We start from the raw sequence: 12,101 nt of genomic DNA on the forward strand, positions 1-12,101 counted from the left end.
GCCATCTTCACGGCGTCATTAAAATTACTCGAAATATATTTAAACCCACTCAGTAATGAGGAAATTTACTCTGATTTAGGTATAAGTGCAACAAATAGGAGTTTACGTGAAAAGTTTATTTAAGGAGTACCTATATTTGAGTGAAAGTAAATGCCCAATATTGAGTGAAATACTTACATATTGCTTCTGTAATCTTGATCACAGTTGATATATGCCCGTTAGATGCTATAGAAAAGCGTTATCGCCAGGAGAACAGGCCTTAGTCGGCGGCGGCGGATCTTAGCTGATGGGTCTCAGCCAGGACAGGAGAAGACCCCGCGAAGTGAATTAATTTCAACACTGTGTATCCTAATTAATTATTTATAAGTGACTTATTTTTGCACTCAATGTTTAGTTAATTAAAAACCAAGTCTGAGTAAAAAATCATCATCAAATCAAATAAATTTATTAGTTTCAGGTTAGAAATTAATTTAGAGACCTACCTAAAGTAGTAAATTTTCTTTAAAATTAGAACATTTTTTAATTTTTAGTGTAATAGTTTGTAACTCGCTTTAAAAACTAGTCATTATAAATAATTATATTTTCAAATTTGCAATGACGTCAAATTTAGCAATTAAGTTCAGCGGATAGAATAACTCTAAATTCCTGTTCAGTGTCACGTTAACTCTCGTCAAACTAGGAAATTTTATTAATTTAAGTTTGCCACAAATTGCCAGGTTGATAGTGCACTGAATTAAAATCATTAAAATTAATCGATAGACAGTTTCATCTTTTATCAAATCGTACTGAAGAAATGGCGGGATTTATAATAGACTATTTTGAACATGAACGTGAAAATGTAAGAGACGTAAGTTGTAATTGTTACATCAATTATTATGAACTGTATTTTAAATATTATTAATAATATTTAATTTCATGTCAAATATGTTAGATTGTCTGATAAAATTTCCAATTTTATGTTCTATTAATGTTCTTTGTTTCAGAGAGTTGTAGAAGTTTTACATATGAGTGTCGCAACATATATAGAAATAAATGGTGAAAATATATGTTGTTTTGTATTCCCTACTATTGTTTTCTTACGTTTGAATAAAAATACCTAAAGAATACTGAAAATATTAACTCAAAATCAAAATTGACTTTCTGACTGTTTCCTAAATTATATAAATAGACTTCTGTGGGTCTAGGTTATATTTTCAAAAAATAGATTCGATATCAAAAATAATTTTCTTCAATATTCTGAAAAAATTAACAACCTGGCAACACCGTACCATTTCGCACTGTGACGTCATTGCAAACTTATAAATATGGACTATACCTCCATACATATTTCTAAAGGGGCAATAGGATGAATATGCTATAAATTTGAGATTTTTATTAATAATAATTTTAAAACATAGAGTACCTACCATTGGTGAGAAAGAGAAGAAAAAATACAACTGTTATTAAAGTCTTATGAGTTATAGGTACTAGAGTTCTCAAAATCAGTGCTATAGTAAACTCATGTTCGTTGTTATACTGTTAAAAAACAATATTTTAAATTATATAGGATATATGTCAACAGCTTTATAAAATCTAATTATAAAAACTGGCAGCAAAAACCAGATGGCGGATCAAGGCGACAAGAATGATAAATAAGATTCTGCAACTCCTTTGGGGACTATGACAGATTAGTTATCAATGTATACAAAACTACAAGCACCTTAGGTTACCGTTGTTATATTACATAGTTTTTAGAAAACTAATTCAGATTTCATATAACATAAATATATAACAGAAAATGTTACTTGAGGAAATGTCACAAGCTCTATATTATATTTTTTATAGCAGACGTAAGTTAAGTACTTGTTAAATATCAAACCTACTGATATTTCTTTTTACTTTTCATCAAGTCATCATCAGGCATTAAGTATTTTGTATCATCAACAATATTTATAATTTATTACAAATTCGATTAATCCAGATTTCGATTAAACTTTTATGCAAGGGTGCCATAGTACAATGAAGTTATTTATTTAGCAAAAATTTCATATAAAATTAATGTAAAATAGAGTCACCCAGAACCTAATGTTTGTTTTAGTAACAAAAGACGTCACTTCAAAACAATAGGAGCTGCCAAAGTTAATTATTTAAAGGAACACCTTAGCTACGTGTATTAAATTTATCGTAATAAGATCTACTATTTTCAAAAACGACATTTAAGATTAATAGGTCCAGGAAAATTTCCTCCAAAAGAGAATTTCACTTTTATACGTATTTGATTAAAAAAAAATCACAAACTTACGGGATTCTTTATCAACTCATTGCAGTTTAGGATATGATGTTCAAAGAAGGAAAATGTGATGTCCACTGTGAAGGACAGTCGTAATGATCGCTGTTTTACTCTGAATACACCATTTGTTGTCCAAATTGCACGTTTTCTGCTACACAAGAAAACTACCAGCTATCCGGTCTACTATAAAATCCATGCCAGATGGGCATGCTTAGATGATTAGCATAACGAAGCCATATAGAAACTGGAAGACTTTTGGACCTTTCCATAGATTAAATGATTGAATATTTTATGATCAAATCATCAAATAAGAGGAAATAATGCTCTGGTCTGACATACTCATACTCGTTCGCAGTCCAAATCAAAATAATTCAAGCAAATATAAACCGAAAAGATATTACTATTTTTTGGGGACAATAATGTGCTTACTCATTTAGTGAAAATTGTATATGATCATTGAAGATCGCTGACAAAGGTTACAACACGACAATGCCCTCCCACATATTGCTGTGAAGGTTAAAGAATTGTTCTACTGATCGAAGTGGGAGGTTACTAATCGTCCAACATTTGTCCTCGTTTGGCACCAAACGATTCTCATTTGTTTAAAAATCTTATATATTTCTTGTATGGAAATAGGTTTAAAGATAGTGATCAGTTGAAATTGACTGTAAATAAGAGATTGGGAATATACCGAAGAATTTTAGAAACTTAGGATACAAGATCATCCTACGTTTATAGACCAGGCAAGTTAGACAATAAATCAGCAATTTTTTTCTGATGAACCGATCGAGTTGCGGTTTTCGACATTGTCTTCGGAAAAATATCAGGAAAATAGTCTATATATTACACTTTGGGGCTGGATCGAAACTGCATTGCGGGTGCATAAAGTGCATCTTGGAGTGCATCAATTTTTCCGAATTTTCTAAAAATGGTAAAAATTGACTAAAAGTTGTAGAAATTAGTGTGCACGGGTTTTTTGACCCTGAAAAATATACCCAACGGCCCTGGGGCCCCCCAGGGGGGCAAGGGGGGGCCTTCTGTAAAACATCGAATAGCTGAGTAATTGCCTTCTAAATTTCCACTCGGGGGTTTTTGGGGTCGGGGATTCCGATTCTGACACTGAAAAGTATGCCCGACGCCCGTGGGGTGGGCTTTCTGGAAAACATCGAAAGGCACATCAGATTTTTGCAATAAAACTGCTCCACCTGCTTACCAACCATGATCTTGTAGGCTTATCTTTACATTGTAACACACGTAAATTTACAGAGATTAGACAAGAAGGGTAAGAAAAACTAACAGGAAATTAATGAGTCGAAAAGAATCCACTTTATTCTGAGAACCAATTTTCTTTTTATTTGCAAGGCAATTAGTGAGACAACTACTATCATATGTTTATCTAACACTTTCACTATCAATCACAATTTTCATCATCAGTACTGCCATCACTGTCTCCATCACTATCATCTATTACATTTTCGACTATTTCAGGATTGGAACAGTTGGTTCCAAAACAATTTGTACATGCAATTGTGCATGTAATTCCATGCTTCCTGCACCCACAAGATCTACATTGTCGATAATCGGATTTTGTCGCCTAATTGTTATGCATTATCCGCAGTCGCACGGGCCCAAGAGATTCTTTTGAAAATCCATGATCCATGAAATATTCTTCGGTTTTAAGGAATATTTCTTTGATTTAACGAAATGTGTCTCTTGGGAACGGATTGTCCAGGATTTCTCCAATTCTACGACAATTTTTCTCAGTGTTAGACAAGCTAATATTAATGGATATTTTCCAGTGTCAGATTCGGAATCCCCGACCCCGAAAACCCCCGAGTAGAAATTTAAAAGGCAATTACTCAGCTATTCGGTGTTCTACAGAAGGCCCCCCCTTGCCCCCTGGGAGGCCCTGGAGCGTCGGACATATGTTTCAGTGTCAGAATCGAAATCCCCGACCCCAAAAACTCCCGGGTGGGGATTTAGAAGGCAATTACTCAGCTATTCGATGTTTTACAGAAGACCCCCCGCTTGCCCAGGGCCGTTGGGTATATTTTTCAGGGTCACACAGGTGCACACAAATTTCTACAACTTTTAGTCAATTTTTACCATTTTTAGAAAATTTGGAAAAATTGATGCACTCCAAGATGCACTTTGTGCACCCGCAATGCAGTTTCGATCCAGCTCCAAAGTGTAATATATAGACTTTTTTCCTGATATTTTTCCGAAGACAATGCCGAAAACCGCAACTCGATCGGTTCATCAGAAAAAAATTGCCGTATTCTGGGTGATTTTGGTCTAACTTGCCTGGACTATTAGGAGATTATGTCGAAAAATAAGTTAATATTCATAAAGCATGAACATAATTGTAGGTACCGTAGCTACTTAGTTGTAATTGGTTAAACAGTGCATATACAAATCTCAACCAGTTAAATAAACATTTTGTTAGTAAGTGCCTACATTATTCTTATACTTACTCATATGAGTTGGATCCAATTATACTGAAATAAAAAAAATATTAGTGACTATTCTAGGAAACTGCTTCTTAAAGATTACTTCATGTTACAGACAGTTTCCATTCTTGACATCTTCTGTAATACTATCATATTTTTTAACTGCGATGTGGCAAGCCTTGGGTCTGATCCGTCTAGTCAAAATAAACAAAACAATTGCGACCGCCTTTTTTCGTAAAACTGTACCCAAGGGCTCTAGGCCTCAAAAATTGGAAGTGATATATAGGGTTTGGAACCACTGAAAATGTAGACTGCAATTCCCTCATACTAGCTACCTTTCCGTAAAATTTGAATAAAAGTTAATCGGTGGTGTCGGAATTGGAAATGATCTCCAGAGTTTCAACTAGCAAAAAATATTCAACGTTAAAGAGAATCCTCTTTTCCAGATTTGGAATGGACTTTTTTACCACTAAAGGTGTGTTTAACATTGTCAAGTTATTTTACTAAAAAAAAACTAAGAGGCACAAGAGTTTTATTTGGGAATGATCTATTCGAATATTTAATGGCAAATCACTTATATATGTCCTAAATCCAACGTCATTGATTAGTTTTTAATCAAATTCTACTTATAAGTAGACATGAGAGAACTGGATTGCATTACATTTAAAATCTATAACTTCAGTGGTACTTAAATAGTTGACCAAAAAGTGTGCTGTACTGAATCTGAAAGATCGTAGAGATTTTTATTTATTAATTTGTATATATTATGTATTGATTTGTTATGATTATTATTTTAAAAGATATATAATATAACATAAAACTAGAATAATATTCATAATATCCAACTGTTCTCCTGGAAAATTATGACTGTCAGATTATCATTTCATTATTTTTGTTATTCTTTATTACATACGTTTAAATAAAATCAACATAACTTTTTAAATTGTCTCGGACATATTAAAAAGATAAGATGAACTAACTAAAGAAAAATAAGAAATTACAGAAAATTAATGATTACATTTTCAACAATAGAGAATGATAGTCTTGCAAAGCCCTGAGATGTCGACGTGACGTCAAAGCCTTGTCGCAATCGTCTGACGTTAAAGTGTAGGAATGTGGAATCTGGCAATTGTGTACCGTGTTAAATTTACCATTCTTGAAATGAGAAAAGTATTATATCGAAGGTTTGTTCTACCGTATACAAATTTAGCAACTTGAATATTAATATTAATATATACGTATTTGTATAATTTAGTATCTTTTAAAAAAGTATTGTATAAATTTAAAAATTGTAAATTATTTAATTCGATGAAGATCCAACATTAAAGTATAGTTATTATTAAATTACATAGATATGTAGTCTATGAAGCTCAGTCACAAAACATTAATTAGATAGGCTGAAATGGACAGGGTATAGAAAAAACATAAAATTTATACTTGAGGGTCCAATAATAATTGCTTAATTAAATTGCAAATGGTTGGTATACTTGTTGTTCACCTTTCAGACATCAGTAACCTCTTTCATATGAGTACATTTTCAACATAGGGTGTCCCACAAAAGAACCAACACTGAGTAGGTGCTCAAAATATTATAATTCAATCAAACATACCTGTTTATAAAGTTGCACTTAGGTGGTGTTATAGGCCTTCAAAGTGAGGCCCCAAATTTCGAAAAAAAAAACATATACATAGGTATATTAAATATGTATTTGCAACGTTTTAATGTAGAAGTACCAAATTTGCTATACAGGTCAGACACATTAAGGATTATAAAATGACCATAAGTTCAAGGTTATTGAGGTATTGCAGGGTGATAATTAGATAATAATAAGACCCACTTCCTTTGGTCAATATGAAAACATAAGAAAAAACAGAATTATTCGAACTGAGGTATTCCAGCATAGTGAATTAGTGTCAATATTGGACTATGAATTTATTACTCAAATTTAACAACCACTAATTACATTATTGTTTCAATAATAAAACTATTCCGTTGTTTCAAAATAGGATTCCAGTTTTCATATAGTGAGCAAGATAATAATGTTGTTAGTGTTGAATTTTCACCGAAAAAGTGTGGAAAAGTATCGAAGGCAATTTCCTAATCGTATCGTTCCACATAGAGAAATGTTTTCCAAACTTAAAAAAAGGGAACGCTACAATTTAAACAGAGTACAAGATAGAGGACAAAAAGTGTATCTCGGTGAACTGGAGTATCGTAAAGTTCTGTTCATAGAATTGTTAAAAGTAATTTATTGCATCCGTATCATGCACAAAAAATTCAAGAATTGTTGCCTCTGGTGTTACATCAATTATTTACCCTCTGTCATTTTATTTCAAATCAAAACTTTCATCATTTCCTAATAATGTTTAAACGATGCAGCACTATTTGGTGTTGCTACTTTTATTTGAAACCATTGAAAACCTTGTTAGAGCAGATATTTTTTCCTAATGCTGTCCGGAGATTCTCCCTGTATATTTTAAATTGGAAACCTTGTAACCAGTGTGTATTCTATGGGGCAGTGAAACATGTTTGGGTAGTGATAAACTCAAAATGGGTAACGATAAATTGAGTTTTGTTACAAATTTGCATTAAAAAAAACGATGAAATTAATTAATTATTTGAAAAAGAATAAGTTAATTTTTTTTAAAAAAATTGCTTCTATTTAAAAAAAATTATTCAAAGCAAAAATAATATTATTTTTAACTGCACTATAACAAATTGCATATTTTTTTTATTTTTTTTAAACATGAAAAATTATTCAAAATTTTCGAAGATTATGTACTGTGAAATACTAACAATTATTCATATTTAGATTAATAATGTTTTGTAAGGGGTTACTTATTGCGATAAAAGGGGGTCATAGTATGAAATTGGCTAGTGATAAATTTTTCTTAGAATATGTAATGCTTGTAACCTCTAATCGATATTTAAAGGAATAATGTTTTTTATACCTTTATATCACAGATTGTACAGGAGTATAAATGCATTCGTGGCGCCCATGGCACTGCGTTAATCTGTGATGATACTTGACATGGAACATTTTAAAGTGGTTGAAATCTCTGACAAAATAACATAAGGAGGGAGCAGATTAATATTAAATGTTCCAGAAGTTGCTTCAGGTTGAATTTATTGTGGATGGGAAATATATTTGGTTGGCTATATTAGATATTTTACCAATAATTGTTACTCCTAAATCAGTTTGTTCGACTACCGAATTAATAGGTTATCACGAAGGTGAAAATTGCTTTTATTCATATGAAAAATTGTACATTTGGCATATTAACAGAAATCAATAACCCATCACATAATTATTCACCTTTTTAAAGTTGTTTTAAATAGGATCGTAACTTGGGATAGGATATAAGAAAAAAAATTGTTGGCATATAACAGTTTTCTGTCTACTGCCGCATACAGACCGAAGCTCCAATGCATACCAAGACACATGTGGATAGATATTTGGATGTGTTGGATTCGATGTGTACGACTGTGACGAATGCAAGCTAATGAATTTCAACGGTTTCCAAAGCAACCGCTGGCGTTGGCCTGTTCTTGGTCCCTTAGCGGTACTTCAAAGGGATGTTTGTTTTGATGTGGACAAGATTTGAAACGTTTTCAGTCGTTGACAAGCATTGCCTGGTATCGGCCGAATTATTGTTTATTTTTCGTGATTCAATAAGGAATGGAACGATGATTTGTGTCTCAAATTAATTCAACTATACTGGGATAATCCTATATTATGGAATCCTAGCAATATAAATTATAAACTCTCCAAAAAGAATATAGACATTTGACAGAGTATTGCAATTCAACTTGGGTGTGTGGTGACTGAAGTAACGAAAAAAATGGAAAGTCTGACATCTTACCGACGACAGTGGCGACAGGCAGGTGCCACACACTCTGGAATGGGGGAAGAATCAGTATACCATTCGAAATTGTTTGCTTTCTAGGAAATGCAAATTCTCATTGACAAGCTTCGACCGAAAACTCAATTCAAACACCTTGCCGCGCAAAATGACCGAATCACCCCAACGGTTTCCAATTCAAAACTAAATCCGGTGTGGACTACAACACAAAAGTCATTTCCAATCGTTTCCAATCCCAACGTCAATGAACACATTCGGTCGAGTTGGCATTGGTTTGCATTGGAACTTGGTCTGTACGCGGCATAAGGTAGTAGACTATCTAACAGTCTGTTCACACGAAGCGATACGGTACGCTAATTTATTCGAAACGGTAGTTAAATAGAATCGAATAATTGAGGATATATCGTCTGAACATGCAGATTTAAATCATAGTTAATTCTGAATAAAGGCAAAGTTTGTTAATACTACCACTGCATTTTCTAATGACACGAAAAAATACTATCTTATATGTAAAGGTGGACATCTCGAGGATGCCTTGCGTAGCGACCTCTCGGAGCTATCTTAAGTAATACTTATTGGCCTCCTCCAAACTGAGCGAGCAAGTTCATAACGCTATCGCTATCTCTTGAGTCTCTATCTCTAAAAATGTGTATGCCTTATGTCCTGACATAGTCTGAGCCGGTTTTTGTTGGTTGCGTTGAAGTACATTGCGAGGCTCAAGCAATGGCTATCAACCAGGGTTCAGTTTTTTTTTTCGGATAAAGGTATCTGGCAGGATCATTTTACTTTAGATGGATGCCTCTGGCTCTATTTTTCTCATGTTGCTTTCCTAGTTAATGGCTCAAAATTCCGTGTTCGGTTGCTTTGGCTCTTGAATATTTAATATCAATAGTTTGGGACATACTTAGAAAAATAAAGGCTGTGTCCATTTAGGAATTAAATTTACATATGCGCCTTTACTGTCAGTTTAAACTGGTGTCCTCATGACATTTTTAGTTCGTTTTCACTAACGTACGGCAGGGTGGGTGAGGGAACGCCGCTAGAAATAACAAATAAAACTGGAATCGGCAATAATAGGCCTTCTAGCGACAGCAGTAGGTAGGTAGTATCCGATTTCGTTGCAGCGTATCAGATATATGTTTTTTGTTCTTCCTTTAGCTTTAGATTTTTCCTTTGTCTTAAAAAAGTAAATACGTCGAAATTAAGTGCTAACAAACAACTGTTTCTGCACGCATTACATCTTGTAGCAAAAACAATTCGTCGGTGTTACTCAGATGTAAATGTAAATGCACAGACCAAGGCAGTGTTTCTCATAACCCCGAAACGTATTCGTTAATAAAAAAAATCCAGATTTCTCCAGATTAAGACACCTTCATAGCAATAGTGCTCCCAGGGATTCATTAACTGATTTTAGAGATTACTTCAAATATGCACTTATATAATGTCATTAGATGTCGAGCAATCGTTTTCTTTTGTATAAGAATATTTTTTCTCCGTTGCGGACATCGCTTAAAGAATCTATTGTGGAGCATATGTAATGTTCTAGATATTTGCCAGAGCTCATCCAGATTTTTAATACGGAACCGGGTAAGCATTCCACAATATTATACAATTATTTATTATAAACGCACTAGGTAATCCACGCGCGGACGCCCCTACTTTCAAACTGAAATGTCGTGCCTTACTCAAGACGTTACATACAAAATCAGCATAACATTGAAATATTTCGCATCGATGCTGTGACTATGTTTTTATGGTTTAAAGAAGTGGCTGATACTACATGTCCTTCCATATTATATGACGGCATACAAATAGGCATATTTATTAACTTTAACATTTGCCGCTTGAACGTTGAGTAGCTATCATCTTAATTCAAGCAGCGCCAAGGAGATACGGCTTAAAATATACCTACAGTCCGTACGATATTTGTGTACCTGGATAGAATTCCTTGAACATCTACGAAGAAACATGCCTTCGTAACTACAAAACACAGTATGCACTGCAAGCTGCTACCGTATACGCCACGCCACCAATGCCTTTCTACCTCGGGAATCAAATGCGGTTAATTCCAAGAAAGTGACACAGGGGTCTTCTGGGAATTATATCTCAACAAATAACTGTAATGCCTATTATCTCGTTAATAATAATATCATTTTGAATTTGCAAATTGCCCAGAATCATTAATCCACATCAGAAAACATATTATTGAAAAATAAGGATGAACAGCGCTATACTCTACGATCTTATCAAAATGGTAGTAAAGACAAAAGTCAACAAATTAAAATATTTGTCGAGCGATGAACAAATCATTACTACTATAAAAGAAACATCAAACATTGGTACGCATAAAGGATGAAAATGATAACCATAAAACGTTTACTTACATAACATACTTTGAGTCAAAAGGAATACAGAATTACCAGGCCACTTCCTTCCCACACAATAAAAGGATTTTCGGTCTATATTGTGGCGGCTTTATTTTCTGTTTGGAAACCCAGCTTAGGATGACCATTAAACCCTTATGTGGCTCTTCATAGTGAATGAAATCCTGCTTTATAAAGCTTATACATGTACGTAAATAGCTACTTGTTATTAAATATTTTTTAAAGTGGATGATTAGTGTTACAATCAAACTAAAAAAAAAAAATACAAGTGGGTAATATACAATTATTTAATAAACTTTTTTTTATTTCAGTTTCCAATTTAAACCGCACGTGGTCCTTGCAAAAATTGAGTTTTATTAAATTTGTCAGAAACTTCTTTGTCCGTTAAAAAGTTTGCAATATATTGGAAATACTTTGATTATATTGAGATTATCAAAAAAGAAAAAAAAATGGCGAACAAGGTGAATTCTCGATAACTTAAAACTGATCTCTACATGCGTCACGTGACGTTTCTCAGTTTATGTTTTGATTTTAATCAAACTGAACTTGGTTAGGTATTTATTGCATGTAGGTACCTACCTATACATTTTTTATTTAAATTAATTGCTCTGAAAGATAAAATTGTCAAAAAGAAAAAATTATTTTTATTCCTTTCATTCACATTCGTCAAAATCAATTTTGTAAGTTAAAATTTTGACGGCAAAATTTTTTCCAGATTTTAGGAACTTTTGAGTGAACACTATATGTATGTAAGTATTTCCATGACAGTGATATTCTATAAACTTGATACATATACGAATGTCTAATAACAGCCAGTTTACTTCGAAAATCAATCCCCCCATAAATTGGGCTGAGTGAAATTATTGAGTAATGTAGGTACTCAATAATTCGGTCATTTTGATAATTTTACACATTTTTGGTAATATTTGAACTAAAACTGATTGTTTATTCACTCATAAAATTTTAGTTGTACGTACGTACTCATACTATAATAGAGGAAAATTTCATTAAATCGGGTGGACAGAAATTGATACATTATTGAGTGAAATCGAGTGAAAATAAGTTCAATTTTTTCTTACAGTGCATGTGCGTTTCTTATATGACGTAGGCCTGAAATAATGAAATAATTTTATG

This window comes from Anoplophora glabripennis, unplaced genomic scaffold (assembly GCF_000390285.2).
Source record: "Anoplophora glabripennis isolate ALB-LARVAE unplaced genomic scaffold, Agla_2.0 scaffold39, whole genome shotgun sequence".
Taxonomy (NCBI): Eukaryota; Metazoa; Arthropoda; class Insecta; order Coleoptera; family Cerambycidae; genus Anoplophora; species Anoplophora glabripennis.